Below are 26,045 nucleotides of genomic sequence, written 5' to 3'. Positions count from 1 at the left end.
AACACAAAGGTGTCGCGCAAATCTATCCATTTTTTTTCAGAATCTAATGTTTTTCTGGTGGTTTATGTCAATGATTTGATCATCATTGAAGATAATGATCATGGTATTGCTGAAATTAAAGCAATGTTACAGGTTGAATTCAAAGTTGAGGATCTTGGTGAGCAAAAGTACTTCTCGGGATTGAGGTTGTGTCTACACCTTAAGATAAATGGTTGTTGCAAAAACAATATGCTCATTATATGTTGCTGAAATATAGCATGATGGAGTGTAAAGCCATGGAAACACCATTGGATCAAAATGTCAAACTTGCAATTGATATTGGGACTAAGATCGAGAATGTCACTATGTACAGACAGATGGTGGGCAGCCTGATTTACCTTACTATTACCCATCCTAACCTGAGTTATGCAGTGGGGCTGATTAGCCAATTTATGCACAAACCTCGTAAGCCACACTTACATGTAGTCAAGAGGATTATGCGGTACGTGAAGGGTATTGCTGATTATGGGATGTTTTATGAGCATGGTAAATCATTTTACTTGACAGGTTATAAGGATGCTGATTGGGCTAGTTGGTCTATGACAGGAGGTCAACCAGTGGTTATGCTTTCAGTTTGGGCAACAGTATGATCAGCTAGAGTAGTAAGAAGTAGTCCACCATTGCTTTATCTAGTATACAGAGACAGAATACAGGGGTGCAACCTTAGCAGCATGCAAAGCAGTTTATCTTGTGAAATTACTACATGATTTGGGTATCTAGTTGGACAGCAAAGTCACATTACATTGTGAGAATCTCAGTAATGTAATGCTGGCTACTAACCCCATCTATCATGCTAGACCCAAACACATAGAGGTTCATTAAAATTTCATCAAGGAAATGGTGCTTGCAGGATAGATTGATCTACTTCATGTGAAGACAGAAGACCTGGTAGTAGATATCTTTACCAAATCACTTGGTAAAGAGAAATTCGTTCATTTCAGGGATCTACTTGGAGTACAACAACTAGTCTGAGCTCAAGAAATGGAGTTTGAGAAGGGGGGGGATGAGCTTGATTCTTTTGATCTTAAAACACCTCCATCCATTGAGATTGAGGGTGAAGACAAGAAAGAAGAGAGAGAAGATGACTTAGACGTAGGTAAAAATAAGAAGGAAGAAGTAGAGCATAGAGACACTACCACTCCCTATATAAGTGTTTCTAGCTCCAACACCATGGTATAACTCTTACAAATTTCCAAATGCTCCCCCAAAAAGACTTGAACGAGTTTGGAATAAGCTGGAGTGAGCAGAAGATCAATGGGACTTATTCATACCTCAAGGTCCTGACTATAATGAAAGCTTGAAGTGAAGCTCTTCTTCTTGAGCCTAACAAGTGATAAAAAAGCTCCATGAGTAATACTTTTTTGAATTGATTATATCTAGCTTTTGCAATCACAAGCTCTTTTTCTTCTCAGGTCTAAGCAAGTGATGAAAAAGCTCCTTGCGAAATACCTTTTTGAATTGATTATATCTAGCTTTTGCAATCAAAGGATTCAATTTTTTTTTTAAATCTAATACACAATTTTTAGACATTAGGTGTAGATGACATTGGCAAATGAATTATGCAAGAACATTTAGTGCATATAGCTAGAAGGGTGGTAGGGCTGCATGCCCTGCCACCTAATTCCTTTCCCCTCCGTAACCTTCATTATTTGCATCAGAAATTTACTCTGCAAACCGTCACTATTAGCATCGCTATTAGCGTCGCTATTAGCATCTCTATTATCCTCACTATTTGTGTCACTATTAGCATCTCTATTAGCATCGCTATTTGTGTCTCTATTAGCGTCGCTAATTAGGTTAGCGATGCTAATAGCAATGCAAATAGCGATGCTAATAGTGACGAATCGATCGCGTCGCTAATAGCGATGATAGGGGTAATTTTTCCATGAATAATTCCATCGCTTTAAGCGTCGCTATTGGGTCTATATGTTGTAGTGTAAGGATTGGTTGGAGGGCCTATCGTCCCTCTCTCTGTGTTATTCCTATGAGCTCACGGCTATGGCGCAACTCGCTGAGTTGCCGCCGCAAGCTCCCCATCGCCTCGCCCCTAACCTGCAAGAGGATGTCATCCACTAGCTTAAGATCGACTTCTCCCAAGTCAACCTCAACGACATTATCTTACCCCCTGGTGAAGATTTCAAGATCAAGAGGTGCGCATGGTTGTCATTTTCTTGATGCCAATTGTTTTTAGAAAATTATGAGAATCTTGAGGGTGTGTTGGAAGATTTTTGGTCAAATTGGAGCTATTTGAGAGCATGGCCTTTGGACGCCCAAGGATGAAGAAACTGAAAAGACTAAAGGCTATGCTTTTATAGAGTACACAATACCTCAGGTCTAGCTAGACTGTCAGATGTGAATGCCAATTTGTAGATTGTTGTTTGATTTTTGTTTGTGTGGTATAATTGAATTCCAGGTTTGGATCATACATTTGGTCTTTGAACTTATAATTTATACAATTTTCATGCTTTCAGGAGGGCTCAAACAGCTAGAGAACAAACTAATGGCTACAAATTGGATAAGTCCCATGTTTTTGCGATCAACATGTTTGATGAATTTGACAAGTATACGAAAGTGTCAGAAAAATTCCTTTGGGTGATAAACATGCATGCTCTATTCAAAATTCAAAAGGAAAAACACGATTTTAAAAAGAATATTAATATGGAGGGGTTCCCAACAAAGTGTTTCCTTCCATGGTTGTACTAGCCCATACAATAAAAACCTTCATTCTCACCATACAAAGAAGCTTCCACTGTTACACATCAAGCTTCTCCTTCCTATTTCCAACTATCCATTAACCCACTCCAGCTATACTACACCTGCACTGATCAATTCTCCTTATCTGCGATTCTACTCCTCTCCTCTTACAGGTGCATCTGTACCATTCTAGATTGCTTAGGTATGATCTCATCCTGATTTACGTGTATTGAGGAATATCTTTTAACTTCGATGAAGAATGCACGATGTCGAGACTAGCTTGTCATTCAATTTGAATTAGAGACTAAAGTTTATTGGAATGACACCAGATTAGGGAAACCTGACCCTGTTTACCACTGTTCTATAACTTGAATTTTCTGCAGTTTAGGTAGTTCTAGCAAAAGAACATGTTGTATATTGACAACTAGCTTTTGCAATAATTTTGGATAGAGAGCTTTGTGCAATGCTCTCCCCTTGGGTCTTACCTTGCCACAATTCATAGACAAGGTGCAGCTATATGGGGTGGTGCCCAGACCTTTAAACGAATACATCCTCAAGTATGACTCATCTTCTCTGGTTTATGGTTTGTAATTTGGGAATGTTGCTGAATATGAATGATGGGTCTTGTATCAATTTTGTGATCTGCTCTTTCAAGTTAGGCTGATTGACTTCTCTCCAGGAGAGAAATATATCATAACATATAGTAGTCATGAACCAAGCAACCCCAGAGATACACAGGTTATTGATGAATTTTATTTGTTCTTTGGAAAACTGCCTACACAAGTGTTTATCGATGTCTAGATATGTTTATCTAGAGGGTGACACTTAATATTTATGATGTGAGGACTGGGAAAGTGCTTAGAGAAGTTAAGGGAAGTGCAGATGATTTTGCAACTGGTGGAACAGGAGGTGTGGCAGGTGTCTCTTGGCCAGTGTTTAGGTATAGTTATTCTATGCTTATTCTCTATTTCTCTGTTATGATTTTAAGTTAACTGAGATTAATGGAGGCTTTCTTTCTGCTGCAGATGGGTGGGATGCAGAGATGATAAGTATTTTACTCGGATAGGCAAGAATGCAATCAGTGTGTATGATGAGACTGAGACCATGGGTCTTCTTGATAAGAAATATTTGAGAGAAGACAATGTCGTGGACTTTAGTTGGTATTAAAATCGAATATTTAGCTGGAACATTTTCTTTTCCTAACCAAATTGTACAATTTGCTTGCTCATGGCCTTTGTATTTGTGTGTGTGTGTGTTTTGATAATTCTAGCATGTGTGTCCTCGGAGCAAATCAACCAGACACTATTGAGCCTCTTTCTATTCCTTGTGCAGGTCTTTCTTGATACTTATTTGTGTTGTCTTAAAGGGCTTTGATGTAGTGTTCAATACTCTTCAAGAAAAGCTGGAAAAGTACCTGAATCGGTGGGAGGAATATTGTCAAACTAATTGCTTCACATATCTAGTTGAATCTTCCAGTATTAAAAAGGTGTGCAACTGAATTGCAGGCTTGTTATCACTCTGCTTTCCCATTTTTTAAGCTACAATTAAACTTTGTGCATGCTTATGCTTTCTTATGCCAACATGTACTAGTAGAATGTTTGGTCAGGTAGTTTGCTAGAATTTACAAGCTTTTCTTTTCTCAATAGAATTCTTCTTTGCTTAAGAAGGAGACACATCATCTACACACTGTATGAGAAGAGGAGCAAGGGGATGCAAAACTTGAATCAATTTGTAGCGAGCTACACAATGTACGTTAATGTTTTGTATTCAAGGCCAGGCATGCACCTTGCAAGTTTCACTATACACATATGACTACACATTATTTCATTGTGCTTTGCTCAAACACTCTGGTTGGTATATGTGTGATAGGCTGGGAAAGAGTCAGCAAGAATACGCAGGGAGATACGCAACTTGGAAAGATTTTTAGCTATAAATAAAAAACATGAAGATGCTCTACGGGATGCTATAGTACAGCTTAAAGATGAAGAGCATTATGACATGCTACAAGGTACACATTTTTGGCATTTCATTGTAAGCCATAGTTAAGTACATGAGGGTTGCAGACACATGGGGTTTGTGAGGCTTTTGGCTTGGAGTACATAGAGCTTTGGATGCTGATTGATGATTATTATACCAAGCTTGGATCTATAAAAATGCTATAGCTAGTGGAAAACTCATTCTATGTTCATGTGTTTTCCCACATCACTAATGCCCGCACCCAAAAGAAGCCCATGGAAAAGTTTGAGATTGCAAATTCTTGCATTCCTAGTACAACTCCAAATCATTGAAATGATGACATCAAAAGAAGCATAAAAACAAGGCACAAAAATGTCCATGCATATATCGCAATTTCATCTATTGTAAAAAAGATAACAAGTACATTGTTACAAAATCACTAAAATACACACTTACATGAGGGGGCCACATCCACATCCACATCCATAATAAATAAATGGTATACACAAAAGTGTTACGTGCATGCATTGGTAAAGGGTAGGAATACTCAAAATTAAAGGCCAAAGGTCTTATGATATCAAATGTATCAAAGTGTCAAAGAAATAATAAAATACGAAGGGGTGTGCTTTTTGGGGAAGAGGTGGGGTGGAGTGCACGAATGGTTATGTGCCTCTCTCCCTTTCCTCTCTTGTCCAATCGCATACTCTCCTTTTTGGTGGTGCAAAAAGTTGTTCTCTCTCCTCTCTCCTCTGTCTTTTGTGCAGAAATTCTTCTTTTTCCTTTTGTTCTTGTATAATGGTTGAAGCTATGGATGAAGATGATGAAGATAACGAGTTTGTTCATTATTAAGTGGAAGATTTATGGTTTCTTTTCAATTTTGAGATTAATGGCTCAGCCATGTGCATAGATTTTGCATGCTTCTACCTTGGTTTCATGTTTATTTCCTGCCGTGGGAGGGTTGCTGTCATGAAAGTAGCTAAAGCCTGAAACTGAATTAAGTAATACCCACACCCAAAACAAGCCCATGGTAAAAGATAATTACTGGTGATATTTAACCTTGCTAATAGCATTTCGGCCTTCAATCCATATTTGTAAGCTATCTCAAGATGTGGTTATGGATTCTTTGGCCCTTCTTGTTTCAAAGGGGGATTTTGAGAATCATGAGGAGGTTCTTTAGGGATTATAGTGTCCTTTCTTTCATGTGGTGATCTCTTTCCTTTGTCATCAAGCTACCATCCCCTATTGCTTGCATGGCTATCCCATGGCCTTTGGTTGCTCTTTTTTGGTAGGTTATGATGCCTTTGATATCCTTGCTATTGTCTCCGAGTTGATTCATAGACTTGGCTCACTCATTCTTGATTGGACATCCCTTAGGTAATCTGTTCGAGGCCTCTGTACTCCCCTTAGTCCTATGACTCCGCAAGGTGATTTACTACAGGTTCTCTGTCCATTTGAGGGTATCATCACTACTGGTGACGTTTCTTTGTGCCTATTAGTGATATTGGTACCTTGCCTCTATTGTCAAATCGTTTATCGAGCTTTGTTTTTGAGTCCCTACATGTTCTTGACTTGGGCTTCTCTCTTCTCTCAATTCATGGTCTTCCTAGTCTCAAGACTCGTATTGTCTACATCAAGCTAGCCGTCTTTGTTGCAGATTCTTCTACGGTAAACACTTTTGTGACAGGTTGGCAAGAGAGGGGGCTATAGGACCTCATGTCATTCTCAAATGTCTCTATCAAAGCATATGCCACATGCAATACTTTACATCCATTAGATTTAGTCCTAATCCTAGTCTGATCCTATTCGGAAAACTATCCTAGCCCCACTCGTGATTTAAAACTTATATGAGGACACCTGGACTAAATTCTGAAGATTTTAGCCCCTAAAATTTTCTATGCAACCTGCAACTGTTCATTATAGCATGTAGTCCTAGCTAGACATCAACCTTCACAACTTTGTATCTCCTGCATACGAACTTGGATGTTAACTGAACTTTGTAGGACCCTTACCAAGGTATAAAAGCCCATTTTGGATGTGTCAATCACCATTAATCCTCTCCCAATTAAAACAATTTTAAACATCTTCAATTCAGCCATTCCTATCCCCACTATAGTCTTCTACTTGGTCAAATATCCATTGCATAGTTGACCAAGAAGGCACACATACATGCAAGACATCCCCTTTGGCTTTAAATAACTTGTATATCACATGGTATATACCAAGATCAAATATTCACAACATTAACCTATGGTCGATCACATTAGACATACAAATATGGATTGAAGTCTGCTTCCATACACCCCCCTCTTCCAAAGGGGGTTGGTTCATTGGATGATACACATCCTTTATCTAGGCCTATTAGGTTTTGTAGAACTCACTAGTTGAGCAAAGAGGGTGTAGAAGGAGGGTGGCTCACCTTAACTATAGCCTAGTGACTGATTGGACTCATCAAATTGTAGTCCCTTTTTGTATTGTAATCCACAATCAGCCTCTTTAGAGTAACCTCGACATCAGTCATTGTCATTAACGACTTCTTTCCCTACAGCGCCCATCAAATTCTATCTAATAACATTAGGCAAGTCTTGTAGATTCTAGCGCCAACAAGTGAAGCAGTTTACATATCAATCAGTATTGTGAAATTTTTTATTTGTTTGGTGGTTGGACAAACTAGTACATTTGTTAATTCTATTAAGGCAGTGTACATGTATCGAACCTTGACTCTCAGCGTGGCCAATTCTAGACCTTTTTATGATTGAACAATGGTTCCATTTGCCCTCTTCAAAGAACTTTTGACTGCATCTTTACACAAGTTTTTTCCATAGAACCCTTTTGTTTCAATTGTATAGACATCATCTCTAATCCTAAAAATAGGAGTTTTCTCTAGTAGTCCACCTATGAGGTAGAGAATCATGGCTTAGACAAGAGAGAGGATGATGCATGCCTCTATGCCCACCCAATGACACTCTAATCTTAGGCAGCACCACAATTGTCAGTAGTAAGAATGTTACATTAATGAATGTAACTTATGGGGAAACAATACGAGAGATGATCGTCCGAGGGCCTTGGGCACCCATACGGGGTTCGGGGGGCTTAGGAAGTAAGTGAGTTATAAATTAGTATAACTCACTAGGAATTGATGACTGGCAAGGCGAGACACGTTGGGTTTCTCTGGCATTTTCGTGAGCGTGGCTAGGTGGTGAATTGGGAGTCCTCGTGCTTCCTTTCTTGGGGCATCTATACAAACACAGTCCCACAACAAAAAAATAGGAAAAAATATGCTTCCCCTTTGTCAAGCAACAACCCTAGGTGCTTCATTGAGTAGTAAGGAAGGTATATGGAGCTTAATGAGCACCACCCAAGCATCAAAGGGATGAAAATGTACTACTGTGGCCAATGTGAATTGCACCAGGCCTTGAGGCTACATGGCAGGAAAAAGGGTGCATCTTCATCTACCCTGTCATTTTTGTCTTTCTATTGTCAAGTCGTCCACTGCATACTCTTATGTATCTCTTCTCTTAAACACTTTGAACCTTTTCCCTACTCCGGGCATCCTCAAGTTAGTCCTATCCACCTTTGTTAAAGTCTATGTCATGTACAATACTTTACATCCTTTAGATTCAATCTCTTTGTGCCCAAAAACTTGTCCTACAAGACCACCTTGTAGAAAAATGGCCATATCTTTTGATCCGTAATTTGGATCGCTAAGCTTTCTTCTGCAAAGTTGTAGCCTTGATTTTGATTTACAACTCTTGTGAAGAACTCAGAAGTAAATTTCAAAGATTTCAAATCCTAAAAAAATTTGGGCAGCTTAGAACTGTCTTTTACTGCATGCAGTCTTGGCCAAACATCAACCTTCTTGTCCCTATAACTTTCAAGTTTCACATACCAACTCGGATGGCAACCAAACTTGGTAGGACTCTTCCCTAGGTATAGAAGCCCATCCTAGAAGTTCTTGCCACCATAAATTCTCATTGACATAGAATCAAGATCTTCAATTCTGCTCCCACCTGACTACTGTAGTAACCTACAACAATATCCCTCCTCCTAGATCAAACGGCCATTGGATAATCGACCAATAAGGTATGCATACATCCCATGCATTCACTTTTGGTCTAAAAAACTTATATATCATACTTAGCAACACATGGAGTCCGCTAGGATTGAAAACTTGCTTCATCATTCTACATATGTTGCCCTCTTAAAGACAATCACTTGAATATTTTATCATTCCTTTTTCAAGTTGGTGAAACTCTTGAAATCCATAGATAAGTATGTATACATCTCCTTGTTTTAGCATCCATGTCTAAAACATAGGTTGAGTATCGTCACCCCTCTAGCTTTGCAATCCATAGCATATCTCTCTATGATTAATTTGGGAAAAACACCTATGAAAGTATCTTTGTCTTATATACAAGCAACATTGTCACAATGTCTTCTTTGCACTCCTCTCTAACTTCTGCATATCCTGCATCATATGAACACCTTCAATCAAAATGTCCAGTTCTTCTGTATCATCTTGAGTCTATACCATCTACATGCACTTTATCCGTTTCATCTACATTCTCAAGTATTTTAGTATTAATACTCTTAGTCAAGGTATCATTAGTATGCCTTTTCAGTGTCTCTTTTGCATTCATTGTCGATATAACTTCGATCTTTCTAAACATTGCATCAGTAGTAGTGAGCATATTCTCCTCAAAGCATTGTCTCTTTGCACGAAGCAAGAACTCCCCATTCCCGGATCTTCAATTTTACTAATGTCTTTGCTAAAAAATATTTTTTGGATTCCTCAAATTCATTGCTTGGTAACCCTCTTCATTTGCTCATCATTGTTAGGAGGTAATGACCTTGCAACTGGTCTCACTTTCTTGTCAACTATTTTGTACTTGGTTTGAACCTTGGCTTCACTCTTTTTCTCTTGTAAACCCAACTTTTGCTGCAAATGGGGAGCACCCAAATCTGTCAGTTGAAATAAATCAATCATAGTCTCTTTGGATTGCATATAAATAGCCCCAAACTTTGTATGTTGAAATGAATCAATATAAAACTCTTTTGGTTGAAATAACTCAGCCCCTTGTAACTCTGTTGGCTGATAATTCAACTCTCTTCTCTATTTGCTGAAATACATTAAAAAATAACTCTTTTTGTTGAGAAAACTCGGTACCCAGCCCTCTTTGTTACATAAAATCAACAATCTCATGGTACATATATAGGGAATGTACTTGCACAAAATTGGAACCACTTTGCACCTCTGTTTTCAATATATCTTCAATCTCTGTAATATTATTTGCATAAGATAGCCCATCATATATCCCATCAATGCACTCCTCCTCCTGCAATAAACTTGCTCTTCTCAACTCTTTTTCCTTTCTTCATGTATATTGCTTGGCAACTCTAGACATATTTGCAACTTTGTGAAAACAAACAATACTCTTAGCTGAAATATCAATAAATCTTGAAGAAAAAGCATCGTTGCCAAGAGGTGAGAGCTTTTCTCTCCTTGTACCATCGTCGTCTTGTAGAACATTGGAACCTACTGCTTCATGATAAATGACTGACCCAAAATGACATCATAAGAACATGAATCCTACATTAAGAAATGATAATCACCTTGAACATTCCCTATGGACACCCTCATATTTAGACATGTTGCATATAGCTCTCTTGCAATATTATTGGTGGCTCTCATCTGTCAACCGTGTTCTACATCTACATGCCACTTCCTGCTCTCATACAAATGGCAAACTATAACATTTATCTTTGAGCTGTGATCTAGCAAGGCAACACACGATGTCTCCATCTCTCCAATCTTAAGCACAGTCTCATTGGTTGCTCGTGCCCAATGAATTTTCGAAAAATGTCTGCATGTAATCGTTACAGGTGCATGATCCTCTACATAGTGCACTGGTTGTATACTCTTCACAATCTTTGGATTACTACAACACTCTCAATAAGAATTTCATCATCACTCTCCTTAGTCATCTCCTCAATTTGTGATATGCTGCATGACACGCTCTTCTATAGTCTAAATCACATGTTTCTTTCTCTTTATGATGCCTATAATTTCTTCATGAAATTCTCTCTTTACAATTCCCAAAATCTCTCCTAAGGTGAATTCAATCTTGTTATTCAAGATTCTCTCCTTCAACACGCTTTTAAGATCTATTGTAGACTCAGCATCTGAAGCAAGCTTGTAACCTGGTTTTTTCTTTGGTCTAGCATCTTGTTTCTTCTACTTCTTCTATGCATCTTCTTTATTCTATTCACGTTGTGGTCTAGAAGGTGGTGCTATAGGCTCACCCCCTCTAGTCTTCTTGAAAGTGCTAAGACCATTATCATCCCTTTTTTTCTTTTCCTCAACAATCATTTATGTACTTAGGGTCTTTGTTAAATAGATATAAATTGAGTATTTATCTATTAGAGATCCCCACCCAATCTCTATTGTGATGCTCTTCCTTACACCAAATAAATCTGCTTGCTACACTTTGTCCTTATTTATAGTCTGTAAAACAAAAGTCCATAACTTTGACTTACACTTTGGTTTCTTTTCAATCTAAACACCATAAGCCAAAGCATCTTATGTGGCTACATAATATGTCCCAATAGTCATATCCTCAAAAAACTTCTTCATTCCACCCTTACCAAAATTTATACCAATATACTTATCAATATTGGTTGCACAGATCTTTCCATCTAGCCAAAAAATTAAAAAAATTTACATAACATTCTTAAATGATTCACAATCTTCGTGCCCGTGCTTAGGGCTATCACATTCCTAGGTGGAGCCTGTGAATGACTAGTTTTCCCAGAATCTTCCTACTTAGCCAATTTAATCTCCAAATCCTCTATAGTTTTCACTAGCTTATCAATGATGACATCCTCTTTCCTTGATGCGTTAAAACTTTTATTACTTTATTATTTTTATTAAAACATTTTGCCAACCGATTATAGGATATCTTTGGTTTAGAGAACAAATCGCCACACTTTCAAAAGTCTAAAATATAAGTTTCGCCACAATTCTATAACATGAAAGTATACATTGGCTCTTAAAATCATCTATAGGGAGAGGGGGAAGAGACAATTCTTACTTTCTTTTGCGTTTTTCGATGACATAATCAATTACAAGGAGAGAACACTTTCTTTTAGCACTTAACTTTAAAGCTTATGCTTTTTTTTTTCACTATTTTCGTTTTTTTTGGCCTTGCAACTTGTTTGGATCATAACTTTGTCGTATGAACTCCAAATATAGTTGTCTATAAACTCAAAACGATTGAAACACATCTGGTCAACAAGGTAGCACAGGGAGAATTACAAAAATCCAAAAAAAATAGGCAAAAATAACAATTTTTGTAAATCACATTATTTTCATCCATCTTTTTTCTTGGACGACTTATTCCCTTCAAAATAAGTCATAGTATGTATTTGGATCCATCTAAAGTGGAAATTAAGTCATCTAAACATGATACTAGAGATTTTAGACTATTCTAATAAACCAGTCCTGATTCTTGTAAATCCTATAGAGATTCTACAGTTTTTCCATGTATGAACGTGAAACACCACGTATACACACATTAAAATGAACTAAGTAATGGGGACATTCCATTATTCCCTCCTTAGAGAAATCGAGATGTCCTCATCTCGAGAGAAACTAGGGGTATTCTTTCATAAGGGTTACCTCATCGACCCAAGTGGCATCTTTTTTAGGATAATCCTTTCACTAGATGAGATATTCTCTAAGGGTCTTATTCCTAAGGATTCTTTCTTTTACATTCAAGATTCTATCAAGTTGAAGTTCAAGTAAACCTTGGCTCGGCATTACCACTTGTTGATCATCAAGAATATGAACACGATTAGGTACATAGGGCTTCAAGCGACTTACATGGAATACATCATGAACTTTTAGGGTTTCAGGAAGTTGCAGCTTATAAGCATTAGATCCAAGAGTCTTTATGACTTTGTAAGGTCCACAATATCTTGGGCTTAGCTTCTTGAATTTTCCCAAGGATAAAGAATTCCTTTTTGGGCGTACATGGATAAAAACCTTGTCCCCTTCTTGGAAGATTCGCTATTTTCTCCCTAGGTCAGCATAGGCTTTCTGTCGATCCTTGGCAGCTTGTAAATCTTGCTTGATGGTTTTTACTTGTTCTTCCATCTCTTCAAGCATTTTCTTAGAAGCTTCAACCTTCAAGGTAGGGTCAGAGAAGTTTAGCGGGGTTAGGCACCCTTGCCCATATAGAGCTTGAAATGGGATCATTTGAATGCTCTGATGATAGGCCCCGCATTGTAAGAAAATTCCACCAAAGGTAGATATTGTATCCACCATCTAGGTTCTTTGCAACAATATGCCCTAAGTATGTCTTTAATGACTTGATTCACACGCTCTGTCTGCCCATCAGTTTGAGGGTGATAAGCTGTACTAAAACAAAGCTATGTACCGAGAGCTTCAAATAATCCCTTCCAAAAATACGAAGTGAATAGAGAATCACAATCGTTGATATTTATCTTTGGTAGTCCATGAAGTTTGAAGATTTCTTTGACAAATAACTTGACAATATCTGAGGCTTTATAGCTGGTTTTGACCGGAATAAGGTGGGTAACATTGTCAACATGTCCACAATTACCATGATCAAGTTGTATCCTCCTTGAATTGAGGGTAATCCAACTACAAAATCCATAGTAATGAATTTCCATTTCATCTGAGGAATATCAAGTTGTTGTAGCTTTCTTGGTAGGTTAACTCATTTGGCTTTTATTCATTGGCAACTCAAGCATTCAATTACGTATTTAAGTATGTCACTTTTGAGCTTTTCCCAATGATAGGTTTTCCTAACTACATTGAGAGTTTTGGCATAGCCAAGATGTCTCGAAAATGGGGAATCATGAGCTTCCCATTGTATCTTCTTCTAAAGATATTGACTTGAAGAAATACATAACCTTGTCCTGAAGTAGACAAGCCCTTCGTCAACAGAGAAGTTAAGGTACTTTGTCTTAAGCTTAGAATTTTGTTCTTCTGAATTTCCTTCAGTATATGTTGATATTTGGGATCATTATTTGCCTTCTCCTTGGCTAGCTCAATGATGGGATTGCTAGGCATTGATATCATTGTAGTTACTCTAAGAGGTTCTTCTGAGATAAGTACATTGAGAAATTATTTGTGGCTTAAAGCATCTGCAATTACATTCTCTTTGCCCGGTCTATATTTGATCTCAAAATCATACTCTTACAAGACTTCGATCCACCGATGTTGCCTCATATTTAGATCTAGTTGAGTGAAGATCCATTTAAGACTTTTATGGTCGATTACTAATGAAAATTTCTTCCCGAGTAGATAATGTCTCCATAACTTAAGAGCGTGGATAGTTGCAAGTAATTTCAAGTCATGAGTAGCATAATTTCTCTTGTGATTCTTCAATTTCTAGAGGAATATGCTACTAGATGTCCTTCCTGCATGAGTACGCATCCCAAAGCAAGAGAGCTCGCATCGGTCACCACTTAGAATTATTTGTTAAGATCAGGTAGTTTGAGGATTGGGCTTGTGACTAAAGAGCCTGTCAAAGTTAGACTGTTCATCTTGGGTCCATTTAATGGAAACCTACTTGTTGAGTAGGTTGGTGAGGGGTGCAGCAGTCAAGGCATAATTCTTGATAAAGACCCGATATCATCCTGTTAAACCCAAAAAGCTACGAACTTTGCTTACACTAGTTAGAGGCGGCCAATCTTGTACATCCTTGACCTTGGCCGGATCTACTGATATTCCCTCTGTTGAAACTATAAACCCTGAATACTTTGCTTCTTGAAGAACACACAATTCTTCTTCTTAGCATACAGCTTGTGAGGCCGCATTATCTCAATAATTGTTTGCAGTTGTGACTCGTGACTTCCTTCATCCTTGGAATATGTTAAGATGTCATCAAAGAATACAAGGACGAAATCATCAAGATAAGGTCATTAATCTGTTGAAGGTAGCAGGGGCATTGGTTAATCCAAATGACATAGCAGGGGCGTTGGTTAATCCAAATGACATTACGATAAACTCGTAATGACTGTACCTCGTGCTAAAAGCGGTTTTTGGGATATCTTCTTGCTTGATTTTGATATGGTAATACCCTGATCTAAGATCAATCTTGGAGAAAATCTTCGCTCCTTATAGTCGATCAAGTACTTTGTCAATCCTTGGAATCGAATACTTATTCTTGATTGTTACCTCATTTAGTCCTCGATAATCAATGTAGAGACAGAGAGTCCCATCCTTCTTTTTCTGAAATAACACCGGAGCTCCCCAGGGTGAGTTACTAGGTCTAATGTATCCTTGATCTAAGAGCTATGTGAGTTGTTTCTTTAGTTCTATGACTTCCTGAATGGACATTCGATATGGTCGTTTTGCAATTGGTGCAGGTCCTAGTACTAGCTTGATTTCGTGGTCAACTTCTCTCTGTGGTCGACTTCTCTCTGTGGAAGTTTAGTTAATTCTCTAAGCCACGATGGTTCATCTTTGGCTTCTTTATCCTGTTCAGTCTTATTTAGTTTGATTAGTTATACAAGTGAGCCTTTTCTTAAACCTTTAGCGATTCAAGAAGCTTTCACTAATTGGATCTTTGATTTTCCTACTACTCCTTGTGCGGCCACTTGTTGTCCTACAAGATTCAAGAATGTGATTTGGCCCTTTTCATAATGAATACGAGTGTCATTGGGAATTAACCAATCCATTTCTACTAACAGGCACTCACCTAGGTTCATCACTCTAAATTTCATGTTAGTCTGATTGCCACACCTAGATTAAACTTCACCTTACTTGTCTGTTGTGTTGAGGAAACTTCTTTTCCATCAACTAACTCAACTATCAGCCCAATTGCATGCATTGTGTCTATGGCTAGTTTTCTAGCACACCTTGGTGATATGAATGAATGTGTGCTTCCACAATCAATCAAATTTTTAAAGATTTTACCGTTATAGGTTGATGGTGTTTGAATCACTGAGAATTGTCATTTGGTCCCTTCTTATTGAGAGAGGTGTGAATTTTTGCTTTCTCCATGTCAGTTTCCAAGGTGGGACCTTCATCATCTTCTACTTCCTTGAGAGTTATGCCAGCAACTCTTCCTCTAGTTGCGGTTGTTCGGCTTTGATTGTTACGGAACTTGATTTAGCGTTCATTCTGTCTAAGTTTTGGGCATCTCCTTTGTATGTGGCCAGGTTCGTTACAATAATAGCACCTCAAAGTATCCTTATTACTATCAATAAAGTTCTCCACCGCTGACATGTTGGCCTTCTTGCTATTAGTAGATTGGAATTGACCTTGGGCTCTTTTTGCATAGCCCCTAGTTATTATTCCAAGGCTTATCATTTATTGGTTTGAACTGGAGTTCCTGTACAATCGGTCTTGCTCTTATCAATGCATCTTGGAGGTGGGATGAACGCATTGCTTCAAGCCGTGTGTTTAGGGGATCATCCAATCTGTGGTAAAACTTGGATACTTACTGCGCAATGTACATACATGGTGCATACTTGAGAAGTGTTACAAACTTTGAGTAATAGGCTTCCAGTGTCATTCCAAGTTGCTTTAGACCAAATAATTCATTCATATTTTGTGTGTGGTATGCTGGTGGAAGATACCGGCCTCGCACTGCATCCTTTAATATGTCCCAACTACGAGACGCTTCGAAGATTCCTTGGTCTTTATACCATTGTTTCCACCAAATTTGGGATCCTCCTGTTAGGTTTAACTTGCCAATCACTGCTTGATTAGATGGGGTAATTCCAACAACAATTAAATAATATTCCATGGACTTGACCCATATTTCTACTTCAACCTCGACATTTTTGCCTTGGCTAGGAAAAATAACTCATCTCAAGCTACAATACCAAGTTTTTTTATATTTCTTTTCACTCTTATACCACTTGTAACGTACACATAACGGATAAAGTTTTGGTAGTTGCTAGATCTTACCTTCTAGCCGTCGCTATCCGTACTCTAATCAGAATGATCTTGGCTAGTTAACCCTAGGTCTACCCCACAAGGGAAGCGCCATGCCATTACCCATGAAGGACCGCCGACCTGAAGGTTCCTAATTGACCTAACAGTCACCTATCAACAACTAACTGGAGGTGTCCTTCGAGAGGCTTCTTTTCCGGAAGAAGCGATTGCCATTACCCTTGGTTCATGGAGTACAACACTTTTTCAAGTAGCACACTAAGGATCTATGAAATCCCTCGCAATGCTTTGGCACAACCACTGTACCTTTCCCCTAAGATAATTTACAGTTTGGGTTCTGAGACCAAACCCTAAGCAAGTCAATGAATCGGCCCTTCCTAGAATTTCTTCCTAGTGTTTTTTTTTTGGGAAACCTCTCGGCTAACCGAGACCACCCTACCATAGGACTAGACTCGTTGTGAATCCATCCACCCACTTCCATCTATAGAAGTTCTTTATTATCTAATCACCTACCACATTACATGAAACATATAAAAATAGCTTCATTGATTAAAATCCTTTTTTGCACAATTGTTCGTCGTTTGTGTAATTTATTCAAAGACATACAATCAAAATTAAAAAAATTCATTGATTATATTCCATAATGTGTTTTCTCCCGCCCATACATGAGAAAAAGTACAATTTCACATACTATCTCATACGGCGCATTTGCATGTCACCAAGATCAAATCCACATATAGCTACCATTTATAGGTGTCCCAAGTAGAACTCAGGTCATACAAGGGACCAAGTAATTCCTAGGTGCAAATAAAAGGGATTTGCTACCCATAGCCCTAGTGGCACCCTATCTACCTCCTACTTAATACGATCCCTACTGGGAGACCTCTCGCCATCGGAGCTGGTCCATGCTTCCGCAGCGGTAAAAACATCCCCTCTTGGTATGGGGATTCAACACCTATCCTTGGGGGAGGTATAGGGCTCCTCAATTCTTATATGTTCCAATTCTTAATTCAATTAGGATCTAATCTAGAAAATCACAAATAAGATTGATGTCTACAAGCAGTTGTGACTTCAATCAATCATGCAACTTTCAAGTGATGCTTAATTCTAGTAGCAATCGACACTTGAGTTTTACATAATGCAATCTTTCCCTTGGAATTTAACTAGGGACATCTAGATTTTAAGATCTCTAACTTCCCAATTCTTGTAACCAAGTTTCTTGGCCTTAAGTCAGTATTTCTCAAGAGACTTATCTTATTTGAATAGAATTTTTAAGAAAAACATGTGGTATCGTGGTTGATAAAGGGTTGTTATCCATGCTCGTGACTCCATTAGTGACTCCCGTTGCAACTCCAACTGTTGCTTCCATGTTAGTAGGGTCATTCACGATTTCTACTTTTGATTTCTTTTTCTTTGGAGCCATGATGGAAATATAATTTGTAGAAGAAGAAGAAGAAGAACACGGCAGTAATACCAGTTGGCAAGGGTGTAAGACTCTCGATGATGATGATGGATATTGCGGGATTCAATGATGTAGGCCTTGCAGATGATTCTTCTTGCCTCGTGGAGAGCAATACTTCACTCTCTCTAGTAGACAAAATAGAGATGAGAGTGGAGGTATGATAGAATAGGATAGAGTTATTCAGTGTCTTCTCTTCTCGAATCAGAGTAGAAGAGGATGAGAGAGCTTCAACGTATCCCCTTCCTTGGGTTGAATGGAATGATGTCTCTTCATCTCATGGAATAGAGTCTCCTCCTTCTTGATCAGCGTCTCATCCTATCAGGATTGCTCTTGTTGCTCCTACTAGTCATCCCCAAGCCTTCAACTTATAGTTTTGCAAGGGGGGGAGGGGGAGGGGGAGAAGAGAGTATGCTTGCTTTCTTTGCATTTTTTGATGAAATAATCGAAGACAAGGAAAGAACACTTTCTTTAGCACTTAGCTTTAAAGCTTATGCTTTTTATAAAAAAATATTTTCATTTTTTTAACCCCTTACAACTTTTTTGGATCATAACTTTGCCATATGAACTCTAAATATAGTCATCCAAGTACTCAAAATGATCGGAATGCATCTAGTTGACAAGCTAGCACAAGCAGAATTGCAAAAATCCATAAAAAATAACAAAATAATTATTTTTGTATATCGCATTATTTTTATCCATCTTTTGTTCGAACGACTTATTCCCTTCAAAATAATTCATAGTATATATTTGGATCCATCTAAAGTGGGAATTAAGTCATCTAAACATGATATTAGAAATCTCAGACTATTCTAGTAAACCAATCCTGCTTCCTGTAAATCTTGTAGAGATTCTATAGTTTTTTCATGTATGGATGTTCAACACCACGTATACCCACATTAAAATAAACTAAGTAATGGGGATATTACATAAAAATATCAATTATTGAAATCAAATTCTTGGAAATTAATATCTAAACACACTTGTTGTAATAAAATCATACTCAAATGTCTATTCTTGAGAAAAATGAAATTAATGATACACAAGAACATACATGAGATTTACTTCATCCTCAGTGCAAAAATAATTAGTATATGTGTGTGTATGCAAGCACACATGCATACAATAAAATTGAGCTAAAATAAGCTCTATCTTGGAGAGAGACCCATGTATAGGTATTTAAAACCAAGGGCCATAATCAGAGAGAGAGAGAGAGAGAGAGAGAGAGAGAGAGACACATGTGTGTATGTGTGTATATCTTTGTTATGTTGGTTTTGAGAGAGAGGAAGTATGCATGTGTGTATGGGTGACTTTGCTATGTTAGGGCTATAATATCCAAGTTGAGAGAGAGAGAGAGAGAGAGAGAGAGAGTGTGTGTGTGTGTGTGTGTGTGTGTGTGTGTGTGTGTTTTGATGGGGTTTAGGGTAAGCATGTAGTAGGAGGAGCCATTGGTGATAAACATGGTCTTGGAATTGATGAACCTATGACTTTTTTGGTGTTCCCATGAAGCTTGCAAATGAAAGGGTGAGAAGGAGTGAGAGTAAGAGAGAAGCACAAGAAGAAGCAAGAGAGCCATGGCTATGGAACTTTAAACTCAAGAGAACAAGACTGGTAAGTGGAAACTCCAACAATCACAATGTGTGACTTGCCTTTCATTTATTATTCCATAGTAAAGAATAGAGAATAATATGAAATGAAAGCTAGTTGCTACTTGTAATGTACATGTGTGTAGATACTATGTATATGATAAATATAGGCAACTAGGCACATGTGGCCTTTAACCCCCAATAACCTCCCATTTAATCAAATGTGGCAAGAGTGAGGAGAAGAAAATATAAATTAATGTATATATAAATACAACTAGATGAGGAAAGAACCATCTCATCCTATCCCTGTCATATTCTTAAGAAAGACATAACATTTTGTTGGGGGTAAAGACGCATGTGCTTAGTCGTCTATGTATTACTACATTGGCAATAACCACACACATGTACACTATAGGTATCGAGTGTCTATCACTATCACTTTATTCTTTATTCTTTATTTTTTCTATGACATTGGAATAAACGTAAGGCTAGTCACACATTGTGACTATTGGAGTTCCCACATCTTGTGTCTCCCTCTCTCTCTTTCTCTAGATCTTTCCACCATAGCTCTTGCTTTTCCTCGTATGCTTCCACTTTGAGCTCAATCCCTTCAATCGATATCAAAATCAACCATTCGGGGAGCTTTTTCATCCTTTTCTTCAACCTAGATTCAAAGCTTCAACTCAAAGTTTTATGGCAGCGATTGTTTCTTTCTCTCGAGATATGCATTGAGTCTTTCCTTCTTCTAACTTGTTCCAGCTTGCTTTATGCTTGTTGAGGAGGTTCTCAAGGTTTATTTGAGCCTTATTGAGTGCTTATTGAGCTTAGGAGAAGCCATTTTATCCATTTTGAGTGGATACAAAGCATGCTGTAGAAGTCATGGATAGTTATGGTAGCTTGACAAACTATCATATTTTGACCATAACTTTTGTATAATTACTAGATTCACATGTTCTATAGCTAGAAAAAAAGAGGGCAACAAGAGCTACAAATTTGGATACTCACAAAGTTGATTCTATACAATTTTCTATTCTCTATTTCACACAAAATAGAATCAAAATAGGAGAAAGACGAGCAGCCAATGACCTCCTCACCACTCTAGTGACCACCCCTATGATGCTAAGCCTTGGAGTTCTGCTTATGCAGCATCCGACCCTATGGCAAGACTTGAAGCAATGGATTGAAGGATCATGAGAGCAAACTATTGCAAACCTACAAGAACATGATGCAGAGACGCAAATACCGAGTTTGACATTGCACTCCAATCCTAAGTCCTTGCAATTAATGCTTTTTTGGAAGGCACCGAGATGTATGCGGTCTTACCCATCTTATCCCTAGGTGAAACAACAAGGAAAGGGATTGTAGACACAGGGGCGAGAGTTAGTGTACTGAACCACCCAGTGCTCCAGACTTGGGGCAACCCACCTATCGAGACTATTAGGTTCAATGTCACATTAGCTAATGGAATGAAAGTGAAGCCATTCGCGGTGCTAAAAAATTGGCCAGTGAAAATCATAGGAGTCCAATTCTCAGTTGACTTTATAGTCATGAAGGAAGTGGACTATGCACAATGTCAGAGTGATCAAAGATTCGGGGAATGGTCTCATCTTCCTAGGCAATAGAACAGAAGCCGTAAGGGTAGAAATGGACTCCTGGAAGACTACACCACTCAATCTCGATGCCAACTTAAGGATGATGCTCATATCAAGAAATACTACGGGCCCCTAACTAAGTATATCCCGTGTCCTGAAGACGAGCGAGATTGGATGTATGTCCTTGCTACCATCAACTTGCCATTCTTGGACAATAAGGAGTACGAATAGGCCATTAAAATGATTGGCAAGCCCAAGGGTACACCCTCGGTACTAGTCTGCATGATGGCAAGAAATCTTCGCAAAAGACCCAACCCTGTCACTTTCCAAGTGCCAAACAACAAGAGGGAACTCCAAGAGATTTTAGAGTATTTCACCGGCAATCTAGCTGGCAATCGAGCAGCAAATTTCAAGCCACTTCAAGATCTCTTGGATGAACCAAGGTGGCAATGGACCAGGGTGCATGACCTAAACCTCATGTACAATTGGGCCCTAGTCCCCGATCAAAGAAAAAGACATACCAAGACCTAGGAGACGAAGAGCAGTCAGACAAAGATGCTTCCGATGACAAATACGAAGACTGCCACTCCTTCAGTGACAAGAGCGAGGGTGAGATAGATACCATAGAATACAACACTAAAGGACAAGAGATAGAATAGATACGAGCAAACTCCAAGCCACAGAGAAGAAACACCTTCATGACAAATCAAGGGGTCATGTGTCAAGATTGTGGGAGAGAAGGAAGGAGTCTCACTTGTAGCTTTCTTGCTTGCACAATGGGGGAATACGCACAGAGGTGGAGGCTGAAAACAGTTTTTCTCTTCTTAGTTGTGTAAGCCAAAAAAACTCTCATACAAAGAAATAGAAGAACCCTATATATGGGTCTCAAACCAAACTTAACTAACTAAGGTGGCATACTAACTGAGCCACGAACTCGAGTAGATAAGGATAGCTGTCATCTAGCTATTATTCATGGGCGGTGTACCAACCGCATCTGCAACTGACAAGTCGGTGACATAAATGCACAACGGTCACCCAGGCATATCATGAGTGGAGCTCGATCTCTCAACACTCCCCCTCGAGCTCAATCCCAATTCCTGCACACCAAGCAGGTCTCTGAACTTGCGCAGCTTCTCTGCACCCAATGCCTTCGTAAATATGTCAGCTAACTGATCCTCTGTGCTGACATAAACTAGATCAATAAGACCTAGTAAAACCCTCTCCCGCACATAGTGATAATACACCTCAATGTGCTTTGTTCTAGCATGATAGACTGGGTTATTTGCCAAGTGTATACTACTCATGTTGTCACAATAAATGACAACTGGCCCATTTGTAGGCTAATGCATATCATAAAGTAGCTTATGCAACCAAGCTACCTCACATGCAGCCATTGTTGCACCCCTGTACTCAGCCTCTGTACTGGACAAGGCAACTGTAGGTTGTTTCTTACTGCTCCAAGTGACTGCAGCACTCCCAAAAGAGAACACATATCCACTGGTAGATCGTCTATCAGAAATGCTACCAACCCAATCAGCATCAGTGTATCCATGCAACTGTATCTGAACCCGAGTCTCATAAAATAGTCCATACTGCAATGTGGACTTCACATACCTGAGTATGCGTCTAGCCACATCCAAATGCGGTTTCCTTGGAGCCTGCATAAACTGACTTACCAATCCAACAGCATAGCTCAAATCTGGCCTGGTAATAGTCATATAAATCAAGCTTCCTACTATGCGTCTGTACATAGTAGAGTCTTCCAGAAGCTCACCTGCATCTGCGCTCAGCTTCACATTCTGCTCCAAAGGAACTGAAATAGGCTTACAGCCTGTCATCCCATATTTGGACAGCATGTCCAATCCATACTGCCTCTATAAGAGTTGTATCCCACTTGGTGATCTAATCACCTCAATGCCCAAGAAATAACGCGACTCTCCCAAATCCTTCATCTCAAACTTCTTCTTCAATAGCATTTTCACATGAAGGATATCTTCATCACTGTCACCTGTCATAATCAAATCATCAACATAAATGACAAGTAGCATAATATCTTTCTCTGTTTTTCTCACATAAAGTGAGAAATCTACCTTAGAAATCTGAAATCCAATAGTGACAAGATACTATCCTATCTTGTGAGACCATGCTCTAGGTGCTTGCTTCAAGCCATACAAGGCTTTCTTCAATCTGCAAACAAACTCAGGATGAACAGCATGCACATAACCTGGTGGCTGCTCCATATATACCTCTTCTTGCAAATCACCATGCAAGAAGGCATTCTTTACATCCATCTGATATAAAGACCATTCCTTTGATGCAGCCATAGCAATGACTGCTCTTACGGTTGCCATCCTTGCAACCGGATTGAATGTTTCTTCATAGTCAATGCCATATGTTTGTGCATACCCCTTGACTACTAATCTTACCTTGTATCTGTTTAGAGAACCATTTGCATTGTGCTTCACCTTATAAACCCACTTACAACCAATTGCATTCTTACATTTAGGCAAAGGTACCAATTCCCATGTAGCATTTTCTTCCAAGGCATCCATTTCTTCATCCATGGCTTTCTCCCATTTTTCTTTTCCCATGGCTTGCTCAAAAGAAGTGAGTTCTGGTTCCTGTATCACTTTGACCATATATGCATAGTGAATAGCTATAAATCCATCATATTTCAGCCTATCCACAGGATACCTAACTCTGGTTGACCTGCGCAAAGTAGGTTCACTCCCAGGGGCTCTCAAAACATCCCTGGTCTTCCTTACTCTAGGTGTAACAATAGAAGGAATACCCAACTCATCATCAATGCTCTGTTCTGAGCCACTGGATTCACCATCCACATAAGAGTGACCTGCATTCACATCAAACATGGGCTGATCTACCTTCTCTTTTCCTTTTCATGACACCTGCATACCACTATTTGCACTGCCTTGAGAAGATTCTCCTGATCTCAATCTGCCTGCCCATAGCGAAGAATGTGAACCACTGCTAGAGGACGCTCCAAGTCCACTAATATTTTGTGACTATTGTTGTGAATTCTATGCAGCATTACTATTTTGTGCATCTACATCATCAATCACATTTACTGGTTTATACCAGCTACTCATCTCATCAAAAACATCTATGCTCACTGTAAACTTACGAGTAGAAGGGTTATAGCATCTATACCCTTTTTGCTGCAGAGAGTAACCAATAAAGATGCACTTCTCAGCTTTTGGATCCAACTTGGATCTCAACTCATCTGGCACATGTACATAGGCAATGCAACCAAAAATTTTCAAATGAGAAATATCTAGTTTCCTACCAGTATACCTCTCCTCTGGAGTCATCCCATGTATTACTGCAGTGGGAGTCATGTTCATTATGTAGGCTGCTGTAGCAACTGCTTCAGCCCAGTAAAAATCTGGCAAGTCTTTTTCATTGAGCATGGCATGAGATACCTCTCCAAATATGCCTATTTTTCCTTTCTACAATTCCATTTTGTTGTGGGGTATGACTGCATGAATATTGCTGCTTTATGCCATGCTCCTGCAGGAACCTTGCAAACTCATTTGAGAGGTACTCTCCCCCTCCATCTGACCTTAGGCATTTTATTTGCAAACCTGTTTCTTTTTCAACCATAGCTTTAAGAGTTTTGAAATGCCCAAAAACTTCACTTTTCTTTTTCATAAAATACACCCAAACTTTTCTACTATAGTCATTAATAAAAGTGACCAAATAATGACAGCCTCCAAGAGATGCATCTTTAGTAGTCCACACATCAGAGTGGATTAATTCCAATGGCTTCTTACTCTCTTGAACATGTCTAGGAAATGGTTTCCTTGCATGTTTTCCAAATTGATAGGCTTCACATATCTTATGCATTTCTACAACCTTGAATTCGGGCAATCCTGCAACAATATTTTGGGCCTGCATTGATTTAAGTCGTTGTACATTAACATGACCAATGCGTTTATGCCATATATCAATATCTGCAACTACACCGGTCCCATGTGCAAACATTGCTGCACTCAATTCAGACATGTCTGCATCCAATGTAAACATTCTGCCCTTCTTCTTTCCTTTTGCTATCAAGCGACCTTTATTTTTCATATCCTCAACAAAGCATCCATGAGGATTAAATCTGACCTGCAAGCCCTGTTCAACCATTTGACCAACAGAAACTAGATTCTTGGTGATATTCGGGACATAAAATACATCGGACAGGTATTTCTTTTTCCCATCCTGCATAGACAAATGAATTTTTCCAATCTGCACAATAGGATGTGCAGTATCATCACCAGTCTCCACAAATCCTGGTTTTTCCATTTTCCTTGCATCCTCCATCCATTCTGCATGACCTGTCATGTGCTTTGATGCACCTGATTCAACATACCATACATCATTGCTTTCTTCTGCACTTGTCACAGAGTTGTTCATGTGCTGCACCATGAACAAATGCTCATTTTTTTCATCACCCTGTCTACTAGAAGATGCATAATTCCCTTGTTGCAGTTTTCCATTCATGATGTCATTCTACTTTTTATAGCAGTCTTTAGCGATATGACCCATTTTACCACAGTAGTAGCATTCAACATTACTGTTTGCATTTTGACCTCTTTGCCATCCACCACGACCTCTTTGGCTCCCCCTGCCTCTAGAGTTACCACGTCCTCCTCCATAGGGCTGGTTTTCTTGAGTTTGCTTCATATTCTGATTTCTACCACGGCCTCCAGATCGGCCTCCTCTACCTCTGCCTCTACCTCTTCCAGCATTTGAGTAGAAGACAGCTTCTTTTGAAGTTCCTCCTG

General features: G+C 38.9%; 1 pseudogene; it reads left to right on the top strand.

Moving 5' to 3' along the window:
- The first annotated feature begins 2,037 nt into the window (after window positions 1-2,037).
- On the top strand, window positions 2,038-5,866 carry LOC148032634 (eukaryotic translation initiation factor 3 subunit B-like; annotated as a pseudogene).
- Window positions 5,867-26,045: the final 20,179 nt, after the last annotated feature.

This window comes from Lygodium microphyllum, chromosome 8, assembly GCF_053477565.2.
Source record: "Lygodium microphyllum isolate KBCC chromosome 8, Lygodium_microphyllum_v1.1.10, whole genome shotgun sequence".
Lineage (NCBI taxonomy): Eukaryota > Viridiplantae > Streptophyta > Polypodiopsida > Schizaeales > Lygodiaceae > Lygodium > Lygodium microphyllum.
The sequence above is the reverse complement of the archived record's forward strand: the minus strand, read 5'-3'. Positions and strand labels throughout refer to the sequence as shown.